The sequence below is a fragment of the Balaenoptera borealis genome (assembly GCF_965194805.1).
Source record: "Balaenoptera borealis genome assembly, chromosome: 14".
NCBI lineage: Eukaryota > Metazoa > Chordata > Mammalia > Artiodactyla > Balaenopteridae > Balaenoptera > Balaenoptera borealis.
Genome location: NC_138875.1, coordinates 14,130,022 through 14,152,945, shown reverse-complemented (window position 1 = coordinate 14,152,945; position 22,924 = coordinate 14,130,022). Strand labels below are relative to the sequence as shown.

Below are 22,924 nucleotides of genomic sequence, written 5' to 3'. Positions count from 1 at the left end.
CCAAATAAAAGACATTTTGAATAGATGGAGCAATTTGGTTTATTTTACATTTTTGTAATAAATTCTATTTAAACGCAATTCCTTTACCAATTCAATTATGTTACTAGTTGTTGCTAGTTGTTATTCTCTTTTTTTTAATCAAAACTAAACTTCAAAGAGGTGTTCTAAGATTTTATGAGTTAATAGTTTAAAAATAAAAACTTTTTCATAAAATAAAAAGTCTTTTTGATATATTCAGGCTGTTACAAATTAATTCTTATGATATTTCACTCATTTGAGACTGTCTTCTTTTACATCACTGGAGATACAATGTAGGTAGTAATCATAGAATGATTTACTATTCAAACAACATTTATTCAGTGCCCACTCTGTGCCAGTCTGGTTCTCAGAGTTGTAAGCCTAGAGGTAAACAGAAAGACAGGTCCCTTGTCAAAGAGTTTACCTTTTAAACAGGGAAATAATTGGGAGACATGGAAAGAAAAAAAAATAAAGTGTCTGTGTGAGAGAGGGCCTGAGAAGGGCTGACCTGGATGGCACAGACAGAGGAGGTCTACTGAGGAGCTAGAACATGAATCATAGAAGAAGTAGCTGTATTAATGTGCTAGGGCTGCCACAGCAAAGTCTCATAAACTGGATGGCTTAAACAAAAATTAGTTGTCTCACAGTTCTAGAGGCTGTAAATCAGAGATCAAGGTGTTGGCAGGGTTAGTGCCTTCTGAGTGTTCCACGTCTCTCCAGCTTCCGGTGGTTTGCTGCCAGTATCTGGCATTCCTTGGCCTGTAGAAGCATTACCCTGATCTCTGCTTTCATCTTCACATGCTCTTCTGTGTGTGTCTGTGTGAGTGTGTGTGTGTGTGTGTGTGTGTGTGTGTGTGTATGCTCAAATTTTCCTTGTTAATGCCTGGATCTTGAACTTCCAGCCTCCAGAATGATGAAACCTTAAATTTCTGTTGTTTAAGCCTCCCCATTTGATGGCATTTTGTCATGGCAGCCCTAGCAAATTAATACACATAGCAAAACCGATGTTATACAATAATTTGTCTTTTTTATTCCTAGTTTAGGGATCTCTAATGGAAACTTTAAATATATTATAATCTCAGAAATGTCTGAAACTTACTATTTGAAGCAATTTCTCTGCAAAAAAAAGCAAACAAAAAATTCCTCTGTATTTTAGGTTCTTCAAGTCAATGAATACTTGTCATTGTTTTTTTTATAAATTTATTTATTTATTTATTTATTTTTAGCTGTGTTGGGTCTTCGTTTCTGTGCGAGGGCTTTCTCCAGTCGCGGCAAGCGGGTGCCATTCTTCATCGCGGTGCGCGGGCCTCTCACTATCGCGGCCTCTCTTGTTGCGGAGCACGGGCTCCAGACGCGCAGGCTCAGTAGTTGTGGCTCACGGGCCTAGTCGCTCCGTGGCATGTGGGATCTTCCCAGACCAGGGCTCGAACCCGTGTCCCCTGCATTGGCAGGCAGATTCTCAACCACTGCGCCACCAGGGAAGCCCCTTGTCATTGTTTTGATGGTAAGATCATCTATTTTCTCTTTAACTTTCATTCAGACATTTTGATATCAATGAAGACACGTTCTAATTGCATATCTTATCATTAGAATAAGTTAGTGAAATCATTAGATTTCACATATTTGCCAAGAGCAATTTGATTATTGAATAAAGTTGTTACTCTTTATCTAAGGCTTTTTATACTAAATTGACATATCCTGTTGACCACATAAAAGCCATGGACCATTTTTTATCCCTTGTTGCCAAAATAGTAGTAAAAAAGCCACAACTAATCATTAGTCAATGAAAAAGCCAAACTTTCTTTCTTATCTCTGAAACCAAACTCTACATATCTCTCCAGAAAGTTTATGAATATGGTTGAATTAAGAGCTTATTGCCTGCTGTTTTCCTTGGAGATGACCAGAGCTAGAACGCAAGGTAGAATTGTGATGACCCTGTAGCCTGTAACCAGGAGATCCTGTATCTGATCCATTGATAACAAAGCGATTGTTCTTTCCAGCAAGCTACATGATGCTCTGAGTCAGCCACGGTGGAGATTGCCCTCAGAGATTGCCCCTTGGGCACTCCAAAGCCAGATGAAAAACTGACAACAGCAAAGAAAGCTCCAGAGAGTTTCCGTTTTAAAGTGCTGGATCAATATGTCTGTCATCTGACTTACTCTAAAAGATGAAAGCTCATGAATCTTAGGTAGCATAATTACACTTACACCATTCCACTGCCCTAAAATGGCCACTGCTTAATTGCCTTCAGGTTGGAATATCAGCATCTGTGAATGAAAGGAGTTGATCTCTCTCTTAATTTCTGACTAAAATTCTTTTGTCTTTTCCTGCTCTCTGTGACAAAGGCTGCAGAGTTCTGAGATGAATAGCAGAAGACAGTGCAACAAATTAATACAAATGAAGTCATTCCTGAGTGACTCCATCTGCTGTAGAAATAAGGCTCGGATGATAATGTGGCCAAGATCCAGATAATTAGGCCTGACTCCAAATGAATGCACACAGGTAACTTACAGCTTCAGTAACTCTCCTCAAGAAGGCAGACATCCAAAACTAACCTTAACAGAGGCAGCATATGATCCACTGACAATCTGTTTGATATTAAAAAATGAACTTTGTTTTTGCAACGCTGCATGAAGAGTAGGCAAATAACATATGCAACTCAAAATACCACAGACCAAGACATGGTCTAGCATCTTAGATGCCAGTCTTGAAATTTAGAAAACAAAGACCTTAATTTTTGTTTACAGAATTTAATCAAAAGGCATTAATAATCTAGCAACTAAGAAAGGCACATAAGGTGTCTGCAAGTGTTTTTTCTCTGTAATCAACAGGAAGATTATTAACTAATAACAAATGTTATTCATCTTCATAATGGCTAAATGACAGCCTGTTTAAAAATAACAAATGACTACTCCTCATTGACTATTACAGGGTGAGCATGACCTTCACGTATTTTAAGCAAACTAGTCCTCTTTTCAAAGATTTCGGGAGTCCTTTAATTGATAATGATGAGATATTTTATCTTTACCAAGGGACGCTAAACCTTTTAAGATGCTATTTAAATTGAGATAATTTTATATAGCCCCGAGTTAGAAGGAACCCTGAAGGTCTGGCACTGATTTTTTTTCATAAACAAGGTATTAATGAACCACAAATGTAATTAGTTACCTGTATATAGAAACTCTATATAGGAATGTTTCTTCTTTGTCCTCCCTGATTTTTCTATTGTGAAACAGTTGAGTTTCAATTCACAGGTCCCCAAAAAAAGTAGAAGATTTTTAAACTAGACTTTTAAAAATTATCTTTATTTCCTTTGAAGTACAAGCGTTATACATCTCTAGTTACTGGAGGTATCAGGGATTCAATTGAAAGCTCTCTATGGCTTCTAAATAGTTTTGCCAATTACACCAAGCATAACCTACAAATGCCTCTTTACGGTACTTTAGTTTTCAGCTTTCCAGGACTCCCAACCAATACTTTCAGTGGCATTACATGATCAGTTGCTCCAATGTGACACAGCAGCTGTGACATGCAGAGACCAGTCAGGGAAACCCTTGAGGACAGTCTGCTAGCCTTCCTGATACATAACCAGGTAAACAGAGCAGCTACTGCAGCTGGGGCCATTGTTTCAACATCATAGGCCAAACATGACTGTAAAGTTCCCACTCTATTTGGGGGCTTATTCATTTTCCCAGAGCCCTACTGTGTCATCAGAATAATGGTCTCCCAAGGATGTCCATGTCCTAATCCCCAAAACCTGTGAATATGTTACCATCATAGGAAAAGACACTTTGCAGATGTGATTAAATTAAGGATCCTGTGGTGGGAGAACATGAGAATGATGTATGTTGAAGATGGAGGAAGGCGCCACAAGCCAGAGAATGCAGGCAGCCGCTAGAACTGGAAAAGGCGAGGAAACAGACTCTCCCTGAAGCCTACAGAAGGATGGCAGCCCTGCTGACACCTTAATTTTAAGGCCATTGAGACTGATTTCAGACTTTTGACCTCCAGCAATATAAGATATTTGTGTTGTTTCAAGCCACTAAGTTTGTGGTAATTTGTTGCAGCGCCATAAGAAACCAATACATCTACACATGCCTTTGAGCTCAGAACCTAAAAAACTAGCCAGTGGCTGATGCTTCTGATAATAAGGTATTCCTCCTTCTTGGTAATAAAAGCACCACCATATATAAAAGTAGAGCAAAGGCAGAATTCCATGGAGGAATATTTTTTAAGCCAAAAATTAAGCTAGTTGTTTCTTTTCCATCTCAGATGCATATTTTAAAGCGTCACCAAATTTTCCTTTGGACACTGGAGCCACTTAAACATGTATTATAAAAAAAAGAAAAGTATTTTCTCCAACCATAGGCAAGATACTTTACATTTTAAGCCTGAATTTCCTCTTCTGTAAACTGACAACATTCAACCAAATGTTCTCCAAGTTTACTCCTAGCTCTGAGATCCCAAGTTTCTAGCTTACAACAGTCTTCTGTTAACTTTTATATTGTGCAGATATATTTTACTTTGAGGTAAGTTTTCCTTTGTGGTTTATTTGATGATAATCCTGATTATTTCACCTCAGGTCCCATTTCCTCCAAAGGGAAATTTTTGCTGCATATCAGCAAAGGTTGTTTATCATCAACCCGTCTTTTCTCAGGGACTGAGTATACACATTGATTTTGTAACATGGTTTTCAAATTATCTTCATAAATCAGCTAATAGCCAAACAAAAAATGTCACAAACAAAAGTAAAAACTATCAAAGGAAGTGGTGTGCCTTTATTTCCAAAAAGCTATGTGATGTATACCAACCACTGTAACTAAAAGCATCTTTTCTGGTCGTTGTCCTGTACTCTGAGCACAAATTGGGAGACTGTCGTCCTCAAGTCTATGACTTTTCTAAATGACATTACCTAATGTAGCATGCCAGTAGGGAGATGGAGAAGGAGTTGTTTTCTGATAAAGCTTTAGGCACATAGTTTAAGTTAACGAGACATGGCAAGAACAGGTGGGTGATTTGATGTTCACACACTGTAATGGGCCAAAGGTTAATTACTATTCACTGTACAATGAACATAAAAGTAGCAATTATGCTTTCATCCTAGTGGATGTGATGTATTAAAAGCTATCAGCTTCACCTTCTGTAATAACAGCTTTTGTCTGTTCGTACCAGAAAGCGCAAAAATAAGACGGATGGAAAGGGGGCTATGCGACTTTATTATTATACAAGAACAAACATTGGAGTCTCACTGTCCCTCCTTCTGTGCTCAAGACACAAAGGACAGATGAAGCCTGGTAACTCAGAAACATCATTTGTCAATATGATGCTTTTCTTCTTTTGCTGTGAAATGCTGCCAAATTAACTGTTCACATAAAGATTTTCCCTTCCAACTCTTCAACTCACCTGTGAACCACAGATAAATACCGAGTTCACAAAGGGAAAGTCTCAACCACCAAGTTCAAATTGTCAGAGTTAGGAACACATTTGAGAAGTGCTGGCAGGCTGAGCTGAGTGTCCATCTTTGCCAAAAGCCTCAACAAACAGGGTTAATTGATCTTCTCATTATGTAAGGAAGGACAGCCATGAAAATACTTGTAGAATATACAGAAAAGAAAAAGAGTAAGGTTCAGAGATGGCAATATTGTAGAATAATTCATACTTGATATTTGAATGAAAATCATAAGCATTCTGACAGAAAGAAAATCTCTCTCCCAAACAGAGGGGAAAGGATGATGAATATCTGAACATGAATTGCAGAGGGAACTCTTATTTCCAGCTCAGGGAAATGAAAAGCAACCTTGACCTTTACCACAGGAAATGAAAAGCAACCTTGACCTTTACCACAAGAGCCTACCACTTGGAGACTTCACCTATTTAGTGAATTTCTAACCAGACATGAAAGGAGTATTCTATGCAACGTGGACACTGCTCCCATGATGCACTCTGTCTCAGCCTGTTCTGTAATTAACCCTCTACTTGTCGCCCAGAGCCTGTCACCGGTTTACAGAGAATCTCCTCTTTGATATAGCAGCACCACTGAGACAGACCCGCCAGCTCTTTGTCTTCTCCAGCTTGACCTCAGACTTGAGAGCTGTCCCTTGTGAAGCCCTGGCAAGTACAGCCCAGTAGGTCCAGGACCTCCCCATGTACCAGACAGCTAGGTACCCAGCAGATAGTAGAGAGTTGCACATGAAATCCAATTCATTCATGATATGGGAAATACAACGTATTATGGTGATATAGTATTTCACCAATGAACACAGTGAAGCGCTCTTCATTTAGTCCAAGCTGGAATTCCCCAAATATTATGAAGATAATTTAACGGAAAAGGAGTCTTATATTTGGTATTAAAAGATGTCAGCCTAAGGGTAAGAGAGTGTCATGGACATATATACACTACCAAATGTAAAATAGATAGCTAGTGGGAAGCAGCCACATAGCACAGGGAGATCAGCTCGGTGCTTTGTGACCACCTAGAGGGGTGGGATGGGGAGGGTGGGAGGGAGGGAGATGCAAGAGGGAAGAGATATGGGAACATATTGTATGTGTATAACTGATTCACTTTGTTATAAAGCAGAAGCTAACACACCATTGTAAGGCAATTATACTTCAATAAAGATGTTAAAAAAAAAAAAAAAAAAGATGTCAGCCTAGATCAAGGACTTTACCCAGATTATTTCTGTCTTTCCTTAAGTCCAATAGCAGTTTACTGAGGGAGATGCAGTTTAACATTTCTTACTCTCAAAAGCTTCCAGGATTTCAGAATAGTTCCTTAGAAACTTGGGCTTGGCTTAAGAGGTCAGCTCCCATAGATAATAGCGGCCGAGCACTAGGACAGTTTTGATCTGTGCCAGGAAAACATCAGTGCCACTGATATCTGACCCACCTGGAACTTGTTTGGGTTCCGCCCAGCAGCCTTCATTGCTAAGATGTGTCCCAAACCATTATGCAGCTGCCAACGTGCCCAAGCCCCAAGTCTATCCTCAGGATGAATAAAGCTGGGAAATAAGAAGACACTAGAAGCTTCCAGAGATATTCCTAAACCCCACTATTTTCATTTTGTCACATGCGAGACAAGTGGAGAGGGCTGTGAATACATCTATAGCACAAGTTACATCCCAATGTTCTAATGCATTCTACTCTGTGGGTGTTTCAAACCAATATTGATTTTATTTAGAGCAAAAAGAATTATTTGATGACAAAATTTAAATTTATACTACATAAAAATTCATTTCTTTAGAAAAGCTTTACTTCCAGATATATTACAACTTCTCTGCAGCTACAGACTTCCTTAACTCCTTAATGGCAAAGATCAAAATCTCAAATGTAGTTAATGACTTCTTTACATTCTTCAAACAATGACTTCCCTCATCAAGATAACGCTGAAGACCACCCAGTGTCTCCTGACTTCCCTGGTCTAATTACATTGCATGGTTTTTCTTTAATCTTACTGCTTTAAAATTTGTCTGAAGCAGGCTGTACTACAGTTGTGTTCCCATCACTCTTAGCTTGCACCCTGATTTTATGTACCCTTGTCTGCTTAAAGAGATTACTAAGATTACTGATGTGTTTTTAATGTAAATATTCTCCCTTTGTCGAGAAAAGGGAAAATTATAAAGATGTCAAGTAATATTGATTGTAAATAAGCCTTTCTCACCTCAGTTAATGCTGAATTTCTGTCACTGAGTAAATAAACTGGTATCAGGGTAGGATTAATGTCAACGATCCACTGAAGGTTGCTAGTTTGAGGCAAAACAATAAAGCAAACACTATAAAATACCAATGACTCTTCTGGTTGTTGGTATTTCTTACTTTCCATGGGATTCATAGATCTAAATTCTGTCTTTCTGGTATTAACATGGCTATGGATCATTAAGATACAAACACTGGTAACTTAAAAAAACAAACAAACAATTATCTGAAAATTGGCCATAATTATGGCCTGACCCAGGCCATAATGCTGAGCCTCATAATTTCAGTTTATCCCCAGAAACTTAAAGGCACTGAAGGACACACCACTCATTCTGGGCCAGCCATCATTAGCAACAAAAAGCTAGTGAGGGCAGGGCAGGAATAAAGATGTAGACATAGAGAATGGACTTGAGGATATGGGGTGGGAGGGGGAAGCTGGAATGAAGGGAGGAGTGGCATGGACATATATACGCTACCAAATGTAAAACAGATAGCTAGTGGGAAGCAGCCACATAGCACAAGGAGATCAGCTTGGTGCTTTGTGACCGCCTAGAGGGGTGGGATAGGGAGGATGGGAGGGAGGCTCAAGAGGGAGGGGATATGGAGATACATGTATGCATATGGCTGATTCACTTTGTTGTACAACACAAACTAACACAGTATTGTGAAGCAATTATACTCCAATAAAGATCTATTTTTAAAAAAAAGCTAGTGAGGGGCAGGCAGACATTAGTGTGAAAATATACAGTGAGTCAGAAGGAAAGGCAAGGGGAAATACGTCCCAAACCAGGAGTCAGCAAAGCGTCAGAGACCATTATATGTGGCCTGCAAAGCCCAAAATATTTACTATCTGGCCCCTGCCTACCCCGTTCTAAACTCTCAAACCCAAACATGGAAACCAGCTTACGTACTTGAAAGGGCTGCAGAGAACTGGGACATTCTGCAGAGCCAAGCCTGCTTGCCTGGGTGTGTGCATGTGCCTTAGTGAGGAAGGCCTTTCAAAGGCAGACATTGAGATGAGAGTTTGTGTGTAAGTGACTTTTTAAGGAATGCTCCCAGAAAAAGCCAGTAAGAGAGGCGGCAGCAGGAAAGGGAAGGGAAAGAAGCAAAGCAAATGTGAGATTTCAGGCCAAGCCCCAGTCTTAGCCTGACCCTGCAGGGAGCTCGGGAGTATGGGTTGTACCTTACAGTCGGTCTCACCTCCAGGCAAAGGAGGTGGGCTTTTATACGCACGCGCCAGTCCTTGGTGGGGAGGGGGTGGAGACACAAACTTCCAGGCCCTCTGTGCTCTCTGAGAGTGCAGGCAAAGCAACCTGATTACACCAAGGGCAGGACTCTGAAGACAGTCACAGGTGTGAGTCACTTGAAAGAAAGCACACAGAAGTTGAACAATGGGCACAGAAGTCCACAGAATGTTAAAAGGGACTGAGGAGAAGTGGGTGGAGCACAGCCTGTCCAATGCCAGGTATGCATGCACCAGCACCTGCTAGGGACGTGGCATATAGGACCCAGTGTTGAGCGGCAAATGACTATCTCAATGAATATCCTTATCAGACTCGTCTAGGGGGCTCTGCTCCACCTTGTCTTAGTGAAACACCTCTTTCCCCAGCATGAAGCAAAATGACAAAAATAATAATAATGATTAATATTTAATGAGCACTGTCAAAATATTCTGAACTCTTTGGATATATCCTTTTATCTGATCCTCATAAAAACCCTGCAAAGCTGGTGTCATGTCCCTTTTTAGGGATGAGGAACATAGGGCTCAAAAGGGTTAGCTAAATGACCCAAAGATACTCAGAAGGGAAGCAGTAGAGATGAAATTTGGACCCAAGTCTGTCTTACTCTAAAGCCCTTAGGCTTCCCACTCTCCTACCTCTTGAGCTGCTAAAAAATGGAGAATATGCCATTCCCTAGAACAGCCAAAAACAAATCTCAACAGATAAGGACCTTTGTGACATAGTACTTGTGAAAATCTCAGAGAATGAAAGCACAGAGAGGGGGCAAGGAAAAGAGACAGAGAATGAGAAAGAGAGAGCTGGTTTAAGCATCTCATTCAAGAGGGTGCCTGGGCTTAAAGGGCAACTAGAATGGTATGACTCTACTCTGATTCAGGTTTTACAAACTATTTTTAACAAACAAATTTATTTCTTAAATAATTCAGTTTGTAGATTTGTACCAGATCCTAAGGGAAAAGGCCTGTGTGTATTTTAAAGCTGTGGTTCTCAAACATTAATGTACTCCCGAATTACGTCAGAAGCAGATTAAAATGCATGCTCTCAGACCCAGGTCTCCGAGATTCTGCTTCAGTATGTCCAGGTAAGGCCCAGGAACCTGAATTTCTTACAGGAAATTTGAAGCAGATGGTCTATAGGTTGCAATTTGAGAAACACTGTTTCAGAATAATGGGCAACATAACAAAAGAACCCACTCTACCCAGGATTCTCTGCCTGACCTGATATTATGATAATTTCATAGATAAAGATAAAGATAATAGATAGATAGATAGATAGATAGATAGATAGATAGATAGATAGATAGATAGACAAACAAATAGATAGAGAATCCATCCAAGCTGACCAGCTAGGTATGGTAAGAGTTTTCACTTACAGATAAGTTAGCCATATGTGACATCTCTGAATGAAATCTAATTATGATCTATAGCTGAAAATTAAAGTTGTTAATTTCTGATATCAAGTGCAATGGACTAAATCCAGATATATTTTTGAATATAAATATGTGCACCAATTCAGTGTAATTTTTTTTCAGAAATTCCAAGATGAGTAGGAGGAAGAACAATTTGGTGTGCTGGCCAAGTTCTACTCTGGGGTAATTAAAATCTGCATACTTAAAATTCTTTTTGTAAATTTCAGTAGCTATACGCTTCTTCCTCACTTCCTGTTCTCAAGGGCAGTAGAGTGGTGCCGTTGTTAGCTGACTAACCCAGGGTGACACTCTCTGCCGCAAATGCTGGGGTGACCGTGTGTAAATTTGAATGTGACTTAGATAAGCCATTAATATCAATGTAAAATATACAAATATATTCAGTTAACATGTCCATGTTTGGCTTTGATTCGAGCCTTTGAAAAATCTATTTCTAATGTTACTATATTTGGATCTTGTAAGGCTAGCTTGATATAGCCAAGTAAACTCATACTAAATTAATATACATGATTTATTGAGAGTGCATCTCATTAACTAGATAAATAGCAACTTGTCATAGAAAGGGCAATCTTGTGCTGTTACTTTTTTTCTTCCCAGATGATTCCAGTGTGGCCTCAGAATGTTTATTCAGAAAAAGAGGCTTATGTCCCTTCTCTTTCTAAGGACTTTCAAATACTTTGCGCACAATAATGACTGACTCTGACAATGCTCTTAATAAAACTTAAGTGGATGAGAGCAGTGGGCAAAATGAATGGAGAGGGGGAGAGAGAGAGAGAGAGAGAGAGAGAGACAAACTACCACGTGGTCCATAAATGAAGGGGAAAGCAAAGCATGCCACCAGATGACAAGTGGGGTAACAGTCACTGCAGCCATTAGAAGCAAAAGCATTCACTATATTCTGATACCGTATTTCTGTCTAAATATGGTGATAAAGCCTCTTTTGACTGGCTTTAGTTTTTGTGGTGCAGTAAGGAAACCTGTTTGGCAGAAGGAGACCCTATAGACGAAACAGAAGGCAAGATACCACGGGGACTAAATGGGTCTGGCAAAACACAGAAATCAAACAAAGGCAATACATTTAGACTACTGATTTTGAAACGCTACAGAAGATTATCTTGCCTTCTAGAATGGAAATTCACAAAAGACAGAAGCAGACTTTGCTTTCAGTAGTTGAACTTAATCCACCTTTTAGCAACAGGCTTATTGCAACCGACTGTAAGAAAGCAGCCTATTGCTCCTCTGAGCTCTCAAGTAAACTTAAGCTTTTCAGATGTCTGACCAAGGGTATTTTTTAAGCAGCTTTGACGTTTAAAAATATAAGCACACTTAATATCAAAACAGAGTTCTCTTATCTAGATGTAGATAAACATAAGACCAAAAGGGAAGTAAGTTTAGAACCCAAAGGACACGAAACAAAAATAACATTAAAATATGAAAGACTAGAAAACATCTTTAAATATCTCATTTTATTCATATTTGCAGAGTTTTGCAGTTTAGAGAAATTAATATTTTTATACGAAAGAACACCACCAAATTCTAGCAAATCAAAAGCGTTTAGAAAACAGAAAGGTTGAATAGAGGACTTCAGGTTGAGAAATATGCAGCTTTTTACTTGAGAATGCTCAGTAATGTCTTGGTTGATTGAAATTGCTAATCAAGGCAAAAGATGTATGATTCAAGCAATTACAGAGCAAATGTAGTTTCTTATTTTCAAGACACACAGTGTATGCCTAAACAGGATTTTAATAAATGTTTTTAAATACTTCACACCTTAGATGTTTTCAATTATTTACTGTTTCCTCTTCCTTCCTTTCTTTTTTCCCTTTATCTCTATTACATGACTAGTGTCCCAAATTTTCTATTACTCCTAGCACTTATTAGGTAACCAAGAAGTCTTTGTTGTGTGAATAAATGAATGGCGACTGAAGGGATGGTGGATGACAGGATAAGTAACTAAACACACGAGCAAACAAATAAGCAAAGAAATGAGTGATATCTTGGGCGAGGTCACCTGAGAGCCAATGAATATAAAACAAACAACACTATCACTCCCCACTTGACTTTGATAAAAGCTTTGCTACTGAAGGTTATATCTTTGCCAAAGTTGGCAAACTGGATGAAGCAGTTCTGTGCTGGTGACTGAGGTCAGAGCCACACACCACAGACAGACTCTGAAAGAGTAAGACAGAAGTTCATGAATGGACACTGAGGAATCTCACCAAGCCTCTCACCTGCATGGATGGACGACGAAGTACCTCCAGGCAAACCAGGATTTTCCTTAAGAAACAGTTCTAGGTCCACTCTGCTTCCTGAATGAATAATCAATAAGCCCTCAAAATTTGGAACACGCTCAGATAATTTTAGTCTGAAAAGTGTACCACATCTCAGAACCCCACATAATTGTGGAAGCAACAGTGAAAGCACAAATTAGAGTCAGATTATTAGCTTCCTTCCCCACATCATGTGTTGCCATTGAAGATTTGAAGACATGGTTCTTAAGTGTTCCCAGATTCTAATGATTATGCACCACCACAAAGCAAGTACCCTTACCGCAAATTTCTTTATCTCCCTCTCTCTCTCTCTCCATATATATATATAATGTTTTTAGTGATCAATCAAAAGATGTGTCATTGCAATTTTTAAACTGTGCTTTGTAAATCATTAAAGTGTTCAGTAAACAAACAGTAGTAAAAATCCACCAATGGCCTTGAGTCTTGCCATGTCTCTCTATAACCCCTAGGTTCAAATGGACACTCAGAAGCTACTGAAGGATAACAGTAAGAGACTGCATCTTCAGCTGCCAGAGGCCCCTCTTATCTGAACCCTAGGTTTAGTTCACATTTTACATACTATGCTATATGGTTGCCTTTGGGTTTCTGCAGCATGAGGCTGTGCCTCTCTGAAAGAGGAAACAGCTATTTTATGACGTGTTGCTGAAGAAAGTCAAACCCAGTTGTACCTCCCAAGGTAATCAACACAGTTAAAGAGAGAATGGAGTGGAGGGAGTGAGGGAAGAAAGTTAAATTCCACAAATCCATGTATAGGTTAGACCTTGCACCAATCACATAACTCTCCTACTCCTAGAGACACCCCTATTGTTGGGAGTTTGTCTCAATACAAAAGCCTTCTCAACACCTGAAAAAAAAATCCATCTTTCACTAACTGTGAGCAGATTAATTCAGCCCAGATATGAGCCTTCATGAAGCATACCTAAGTTCTCATTAGGAATCTTTTTCACAGGGAAATAACGTCTCATCATATATAACTTTGTGGAAATGAGAGTACATGGAGTTAACTTGGTATGCAAAGGTGACACTAACCTACTGTCATGAAGGGGTGATTTGTGGGAGACACTTCTCCTTGCACTTCAATTCTCCTAATTACTACAAATTCTACAGGAGCCTATAATGACTCGTCTAGATTTTCAGTCCAATGCTATTATGGTCTATTCATCAACCTGTTACTGCAATCATTATATGTGGGAAAATATTATCCCTGTATGGGTTCCATGTTCCTGTGTTACCTAAGTAACAAATCCAATGGATAACTTCTTTCCTTTTCAAGTGACATTTGCTTTACATAATATTCAAATGTAAGAGTGATGCCACTGCAGAAATAAATAATTTCATAATTAGGACATGTTTTCATTTTCACTAAAACAAATTTCAATCCTGGAATTTTATGCAAAGGTTCTTAAAATATTATGAGAGAGTTACTTTTAAAGTTACTAAAAAGAATGAAAATTAGTAAAATAAATTTAACAAATGCCAACAATTTTGCTTAAACTTTTAGGCTATCAGAAATGCTTTTTGCTTCTGTAAAACTGGCTATTTTATAACATTTAACATTCAAATAAAGATATATAATTCTCATTGGACTACAGTAAAATTTTTCTGAAAATACTTTTGGAATCCAATATCACGTCAAATAAGTTACTGAAGATTAATGTTACCACTGAGAATTCTAAAATAAATTACCACAAAAAATCAAATTAGTGTAAATGTCTTTTATCCTTGAGATAGTCTAGCTGGCCACATAATTTTTTCCTGCTTTAAAATGCAATAATAATTAAAGCTCAGTAGAGTTCCCTAGTTTCCAAAATTGATTCTTCAAAGAATGCTGTAAAGGTTTAATATTACTGGCAATAAAGAGAGCAACTGATGGTATTATTTTTATTAGTTCCTTTATAAAATAAGTGTTACAGTTTTACAAATTCAATATATACGTGGGCCTGTTGACTTCAGAATGTCTTTTCCAGTAGAAGGTGATCACTTATTACTTGTATCTAACGGCCAAACAAAGTAAACAGTTGTCCAATTATTTGCTTAATTTAGAAGGACCCAACTCAAAAATTGTGGAACTGTATTGCAAAAGAATGATTGTTAAACTCTTAACTTCAAGGATGATGGTGTAATATTTCTCTACAGAAAGTGCAGCATAGAACAGTGGTCACAAGTGGACCAAGAAACCAGAATTGAATTGGAATCTCATCATGACCGCTGATGAGACGTTATCTTTAAAAAGTTGACCCTTTCAAAAGTTATTTAACCTCTCTTGGCCTTAGTTTCATTATTGTAACATGGGATAATAACAGAATCTGCTCCATAGAGTTGCAAGGATTAAATCAATTAACACATGTTATGCTCTTAGAACAGCATCTTGTGATCAACAAATGTCAGCAAATGTCCACACTCTTAAAAAAAAAAAAAAAACTCCTTTCTACTTCAATGCATCTGACTCAAAAACTTAGAATAGAAACTACTTCACATATAAAATCTCTGACTTTATTTTAAGTGTATGCAACACTCTTGCCCAATGTTCAGTAGGAACCAAGCAAAAATGACTCAATTCGAAATATACTCCGAGGGTGTTCCCCGGTCCCGGTAACCAGGATCATGCCAAATACATTATGTGTAAGATTCAGTCTTGTACCCCACTGTAGTAATTGAGCTCCTGTCTTATTCCTCCAAGTCTGAGTTCTTGCCTTCATTTAGGTCCAGAACCCTCTATCCTCTCAGGCCTCCCGCAAGGAGAGCCTACCGCTGATTAGTCCTAGCTCACTTTCAATTCTTTTCTGATACTCTCTGCTTATTTCTCCTGGCATGAATTCATGGCTTCAACCATCAAATATTTATTTGGCACTTATGATATTAAAGGCACTGATTTAGACTCAGTGATATGGAAAGGAAGAAGCTGACACATAGAGTCAGTCTCTTCCTATGGGGCTTTGCCCTCTTAATTAGATACGTACTGTGCTCTACCACCAGATCTTCCTACTCTAAGTGGCTGCCTGGACCCCTTCTTTGCTTGCTTCTGTGATCTGTCTTAATCAATCTGTCATACTGATCTGCTGCAATTCCTCCAAGAAGCCAAAGCCCCCTTTGATGCCCAAGAAGACCAGCAACAGACTCCGTGGGAAGTCAGTGTACATGAGAGGACAAATATGGCCTTCTACTCTACATCTAGGCTATTCAGACTTTCTGGAGTTAAGGACCAGGGCATTGTCTGCTTAAACATGAATGGAATCCACCCACTGGCCTGCTGGCACCAAACTGCTTTAAATGGATCCATTGTTTCCCCTCCACTATGCAGAACTGGATACTGCTCATGATGGCACCTTCACCCATCTGCCTTCCCCTGAATCCAAGCCCAACGAGGCCACCTTGATTCAAAGGTCATCACTATAATTCAGGATCTTGTGTACCCACAAGGATGTGTCTGATGAAGTTGGTGACCTCTACCCTGAGCCCAACTCTGCAGAAACACAGGGATTCAGAAGAAGGGCCCCAGATAAAAAGAAACCCATCCATTTTTGCAGTCAAGCAATGATCTTTTCCTTTAGGAAGTCCCTGTCTTCCAAGGCACATACAATTCAGCAGAGGAATGCTGTGTATCCCACAGAGAGTGAGCATGGGAGAGGAGGTGCACCCTGAGGGAAACCAGCTTTTATTGGAGGCACAGCAATGTGCAGGGCAATGTAATTGATGTGATTCATATTTAACCTCATTTAATCCTTGCAACACTTTGAATTACATAGATTAAGCCACACTTTATTGATGAAATAGACACAGAGAAATATGCAGTTTGGTCAAGGCCGCACAGATCCTGAGGAGCACAGCTGGGACTCTCTTTCCACAATATAAGACCACCTCCCAGGAAGAGCGCACTCACAGAGTCTCTGTGGGGTCACTTTTTGTTACAAGGATGAGCCAGGTGCTGAATGAAGCCAGAGGTAGCTTTGATAATAAAATAATCTAGTTGCATTAAAAAAAAACAACTAGGAGCTTCTGGGCAACAGAGACATTCCAGAGTCATCACCAGCTTCCACCTGAGCCTGCCAGTAATCATGACCCAAACTGGTCCTATCTGACCAGAAGGAACAAAAATAATAGGAGCTGAGTAACTCCCAGGTACCCCTCTGCTCCTCAATGAATGCACACAAGTCTTAGAACCTTTTTCCTCTCCATCTCATGAGCAACATGGGCCTTTGATTCATGTTCCAAACTAGCACCTCTTCAACTTGATGTGTGCATTTATCAATTCAACCATCAGCAAATGCTGTAAGCTATGAGAGAGGTTCTTGGGCTCTAGAGATGAACAAGACTAGGTTCCTATCCCCCAAATGTTGATGTTCCAGAGATGGAAACAAGAAGTTGAACAGCTAAGCTCAGCATCATTTGAAAGGTGTCATGAAAGAGGTGTGGGCAGAGGGTTTTGGTGAGATTCCAGAAGGAGGAAGAGGGTTGAGTTGAGGAAGGTTTCACTGAGAAGGTAACACTCAAGCTCTCTGTGAAGGATGAGTGATGCGTAGGAGCATTCATTTGGGTCTTTTGATGGAGTTTACAATCCTGGTGATCTGAGATAAATCCCAAGCAAAGCAGCAAATTTTTCTTTACGAATGTTTATAATATACATTTTATCTTGAGCTGAATGGAGTAGCTAGTGTTTTTCTTCTGGCATTTTTCATGAGCATTCAATCCATTTTTATCCCAAACTCTGCAATATACTCAGCAAACCCTATAACTCCAGCTAAAGTAGCATTTTGAATATCAGCCTCAACAACCCACACAAATCTAAACTAGGCTCCAGCTTGGCACACTACTTCTTCACTCCAGAGCATATTTATTCCCACAGAGTTTCCAACTTTAAAAACAAAAACAACAAAACCTAGTTAGGACAGTTTTATGTAGCAAACTCAAATGAAAAGTGTCTTTCATCTTGCTTTGAAACTTAAAAACAGACTAGCAAATATTTCCTGGCTAAAAGATAAATATTCCAAATGTCAGGACAACAAATGCAAAAGCTTTGATACTAAAACCTATCTGATTAATGCTAAGAGTCCTTAAGAGGCTCTCGGTATAGTAGCTGTGGGGTATGTACTATCTGTAGGTCCTGGAGGTAGAAGCCAGACTTCAGAGTTCTAAAGACTGAATGATAACATTTTCAAATCACCATGGAGCTTTCCTGGAAGGCAAGGTAAATTCTTCCTTGAAGAGAATATATGCAAATTTAGCTAGCTTCCAAATAGAAAGATGAGCTGCAGAGTTTTATACCATTTGGAGGTTATATTTGCCCAGTGGGAAGACCAGTTAAAGGAGAATTACAGTAGTTTAGGCTTGAAAAAAAACTTAAAAAAGGAAAGCAATGAATCAATGCTCTTAGATTTTAAGCAGCGCTTTTAGGCTTAATGTTACTGTACTTTATTTTTCCCCCAGAAGAAAAGAAATATTTTAAATTATATTATTATTGTGATTCGTAAATAAGAATAAGGCACTGAGTTATTTTCATCTGACACTGATGCTACCGCAATTATAGTTTTTCATTGCAGCAGAAGTGTGCTACTGTAAGAGGTACGAAAAAGCAGGCATGAATAATATCAATTTATTTGTGTTTTGACTATTAAGTCTATTTTAAAGTGAATAAATAAGAAAAACAATCTAGTCAATAATGATCCTGAAGTTCTGCATAATGTCCTGTCTAATTAAAGACAACAGTATTTATGCTATTTGATGTATTAACATATGTCATGTGGTAGGTAATATTCCCATTACCAGATTAAAAGTACTCTAGAACTGGCATGGTCTTGATGTTTTTGTTGTTGTTGGGTTTGTTTGTTTGTCTGTTGTTTTTATTTTTACTTGGTAGCATCTGATTGGAAAGAAACAAATGAAAAAGGAAAAAAACTTGATGGATCAACAAAATTCAAAGTTAGTACCTATGGGGTCTGACTTGACATTGGGGGCAAAGGCTCTGATCAAGCCAGACATTTTCAAGTAAAGCCAAATTCAGTTTAGTTTTACAAATTTTAAGGATTGTTCTTGCTCCTTTGCTTAACATCCTGGTTGCCTGATTGTAAAGTAAGGAACCAATTTTTACAGACATTGAAGAGGCTGATGTAAAACCAAACTGAACTCTTATCTGGAAATCAATTCCACATGGATCAGGTAGTTTGGCTTTCAGGGTTTGTGCAAAGTTAATGTCAGTAGCATTAAGTATGCTCTGTAACTAGCCTGTTCAAGATCCAGAAACTTCCATATCTAGATCACTCAATATGCCTCTGCAGATCATTTTTATCAATTCTCCAAAGAAATAAATGCTACTAGTTATCAGAAGGGTGATTTACCCTCCATAATGTAAATCTGATCAGTCTTTGAATCTATTTCAATAATTGGCAGATATTATTTCAAGAAAGAGAGATACTAATGGAGGCACGTGCACATGCACTCCTCTAAAAGTACAGAAAGAAGAGAGGAGAGTAGGCAAAGTCAGATTAGAAGAGTTTATTCTCATGGTAACCATCACTGATGTCAGCTACAAAAATGTAGGGTCATCCAGAAGTAAAAGCAACACCAAAAAGCATTACCCTTGCCAAAGCAGCCCCCTGGTTTACTGCATGCACTGTGGATGAAATAAACCTCTTTAGACAAAGAAGAATTCCATTCTAAAAACATGGTTTGAAACTAAAATATCTATCCCTGGTCTCAAATGTACTATGTCCCTGCTCTATTCAGCTATGAATCCCCAGTGTCTAGCTTATGCTAGTAGACAAAAGATAAATGTTTATGAATAAATGAGTGTACTGAAATAGTCCAAATGTGTCTAATTATCTGAAAGCAAACAAGAGTTATACAATTAGAAAACAACTTACATGGGGGGGGGGGATGAATTGGGAGATTGGGATTGACGTGTATACACTAATATGTATAAAATAAATAACTAATAAGAACCTGCTGTATAAAAAATAAATAAATAAAATAAAACTTTTTTAAAAACATAAAAAAAAAAAGAGAACGACTTAGAAAACCCTAGGATGTTTTTATTCCCAGTTGTCTTTACTTTATCCTGTGGCCCTTCTTTTATGTTTGAACTGCTCTAGTCTGTAATCCCCCCTTCTGAAAAATAGGGCAAGTCCACTGTATCAGGGATACCCGTGGCAACAGCAATACCAACAACAGCCCACACAGGTTCTGTTACCTACTAACCAGACCCAGAACCCTGAGACAGGCATTCCAGTAGACAGACAGCACAATTGCAAATATGGCTGGATACTAAGATATTAAAGCCCTAAAAGAACTTTATTTTTAAAAAAAGGCTTTTAACTATTTTAACAATATATTTAATGTATTTATGTTGTTTATTTGATTTGACTTCCTTGCACAACCGCTAAGAATGAGGTCCCCCAAAGAGCATATCCAATGACTCTGGAGATGCTAGCATCCCCACAGGCTCACTTCCTACACATACCATACGTCTTTTCCCTTGAGGTCTTGATATTTTCTCACGACTCTATCGCAAAGTAAATTCTACTCTTAGGACTCTTGAGATACTTCCCACTTACCCACTTTAGAAGACTCTCTCCCTTCCTCTCTCACTCCCTCCAAAGAATGTCCCTCTTTATGTTCTCTCTCTAAGTTGTACAGCATCACTTCTTCAAAGAGATTTGGCTTCTAAAAAAATAAGTGTATCTCTTGGTTTCAGTCAGTTCCTTCTTTCTTTAAACTTCTACTGACTAACATCCACTTTAAGCTTCCCCTGAGTGAAGGAATTACAAGGTCTGGATACCTGCTTGTAAAAATAGGAAGGACAAATGTGGTGAGAAAATAATAAATAAATAAATATCTTAGTAACCGTCTACTTGTATTACCTCTAAAACAACACCCTAGCCCCTGTTCACCAAAATCTTCCTTCCATTCATTCATTAATAAGAATTTATGAAGTACTTCCTATGTACTCAGCACTGGGAAGTATTCTGTATGTGCATGAGGCCAACTTGGTACCTGCTATCTAGACTTTCTTATCTAGTGAGAGACAGAGACAAGTGAACTGGCAAAGGGAAGACAGTATAAAAGTGCTGTGATTGAAAATATACAGGGAATTCCCAGAGCCACAGAGGAGACAGTGACACCCAGGCATGGCAACTGGAGCCAAAGAAAGCTTCCCAAAGGAAGTGACATCTAAGAGAACCCTGAAGGAAGAACGAGGGTCAGCCATGGAAAGAAAGGAGAAAAGAGAGAGCAAAGGAGGGAGAGGAAATGAAGAAAGGAGGATTTCAGGCTTTAAAAATAGCCTGTGCACAAGTTCAGAAGTAAAGAAATAGGAGCCAAAGATTTAGAAACCAGTTCAATATGTCTGGAGAAGAGAAACTAGGAGATATGGCTAGAGAGGAAGCAGTTGTCAAATCAAGAAGGGCCTTCAGCCAAGTTAAAGGGCTTGGGCATCCTACTGAGGGCATCCTACTAGCTATGATGTGAAAGATGTCTTGGCAGAGGCAAAAGTAGGATCAGGGAGCCGAGCATGGAGGCAGTTACAGTTGTCCGGGTGAGAGATGGTGGAGCATAACCTACAGTAGTGACATTACAGGTGGCAGGAAGGAAAAGAAAGGAGAGGAATTAGAGAGACAGAGAAGAGGTAAGTGACATAACTGGGAGCCTGGAAGTTTGGGTAAAGGGGAGAGAAGTTAGGATTAATCCATCAAATTAATAAATATTTACTGAGCACCTGCTATATGCCAGACACTGTTCTATGTGCCAAGAATACAAGGGTAACCAGAAGAGTCATATTTCCTCACTAAGGTAAAAGTATTGAGAGATTCACATACTAAACCAGTAACCACAAATAAATTTATAATTAAAACTCATGTCAAGAGCTCTGAAGGAAAATTAAAGAATATAATAAGAGATCATAATGGGGGACAGATTTAAACTAGAAGATTTAGAGAAGACTTCTCTGAAGGGTAACCTTTTAACTGATGCTGAAAAATTAAGCACAGTGACAAAAGGGAAGAAGAATAACCAAGGCAGAAGAAATAACATGGAGAGAAGCAACAATATTGAGAGATATTCAAAAGGAGAATCAATAAACCTGATGATGGATTGGATGTGGGACTGAGGGAGGACGCCCAGGGGATGATTTCCAGCTTTCAGGCATGAATAATGATTAGATAATGATGAGCTCCAACCAATCTCTTTCTTCATAACAAACTTCCTAAGTGCCAGTCATCAGGCACTGCTTCTGCTTGAGACCATTTCTGCCTTGTGATGCAGCCCCTTGTCTTCAACAGGCTGGCCATTCTAAGAGTCAGGAAAAAATGGGTACAGGACCTTTTTGTCCTCACATGGGGAACTCATCCTTTGTCTTTTCAGCTTTCCTCCTGAGTTTGACCACATCACCTTCCTTGAGTCCCTACAAACACGAGGATCGACGAATTCAACCCAGATCTACACACTCCTAAGCCCTACTTAGGAATGATTCTGACTAATTGGTAATGGCCAATAAGGTATTAGCCCTTTCAGATCAATGATTTACACTTCACAGGGAATATTCCATGCCTTAACCAACTGATTTTCACACATTTTAAACAGTGGAATTCTTTTATCAAACTTACAAACTTATTCTTACAAAGAAGCTCAACCTAGAGAACAGATGAAAAGGAAGCTATTCTGGCGGAAGCTTCGAAGAAGGGTCCTGGGCCTCGTCCACTCTGCTCTTATCCACCCCCCTCTCCAAAGTTATCCCTGGAACTTTGAGGTTTTGCCTCAATTCAAAGTTAAGTTGGGAAAACAGCAGGAAAGTCTGAGATCGAGTAAGAAACAGACATTCTCAAATCCTAACATGAAAGTTAGAAAGGAATAAAAGATAGGTAAACCCTATGATTCCTATGACCCTTTTCTCTTTATGAAAATAATGTCTTAAATATACATTATGCTTTTACGTGCTAAATGACAAACAAAATAGGATATAAACCAGGGTCTTGGCCAGATGCAGAGGGCACTCAGATTAGGTAATCTAAGGAAAGTTTAATAAATGTATACAAAGGTGTGAGGGGCCACAAGGGATACCAGGGAATCCCATTAGGAACAAATCTAAGTTACCATCCCCAAGCTGTGAGGAGAGACCCCTGACAGGAACAGCATCCTTGGTCAGCATGGGGAGCCCCTCCGGGTGAGAGCTGAGTTAAAATGCCCCAACCTCACTCATATTTCCCTCTGCCCTGCTGTAATCAGAGGCCAGAAGACAAGGAAGCCTGAGGCAGACCCTCAGAGCTGGTGAG

At 39.0% G+C, this 22,924-nt stretch overlaps 2 long non-coding RNA genes across 2 annotated transcripts in view; both read right to left on the bottom strand.

Moving 5' to 3' along the window:
• Nucleotides 1-22,924, bottom strand: part of LOC309610318 — a 382,265-nt gene that overhangs the window by 32,619 nt on the left and 326,722 nt on the right. The gene's annotated exons all lie outside the window — the stretch shown is intronic.
• LOC309611025 lies at nt 2,312-8,249 on the bottom strand. Its single transcript, XR_014234287.1, has 3 exons — nt 6,669-8,249; nt 5,854-6,380; nt 2,312-5,821 (listed from the first exon to the last, which is right to left on the bottom strand). It is a non-coding gene; the product is annotated as an uncharacterized lncRNA (long non-coding RNA).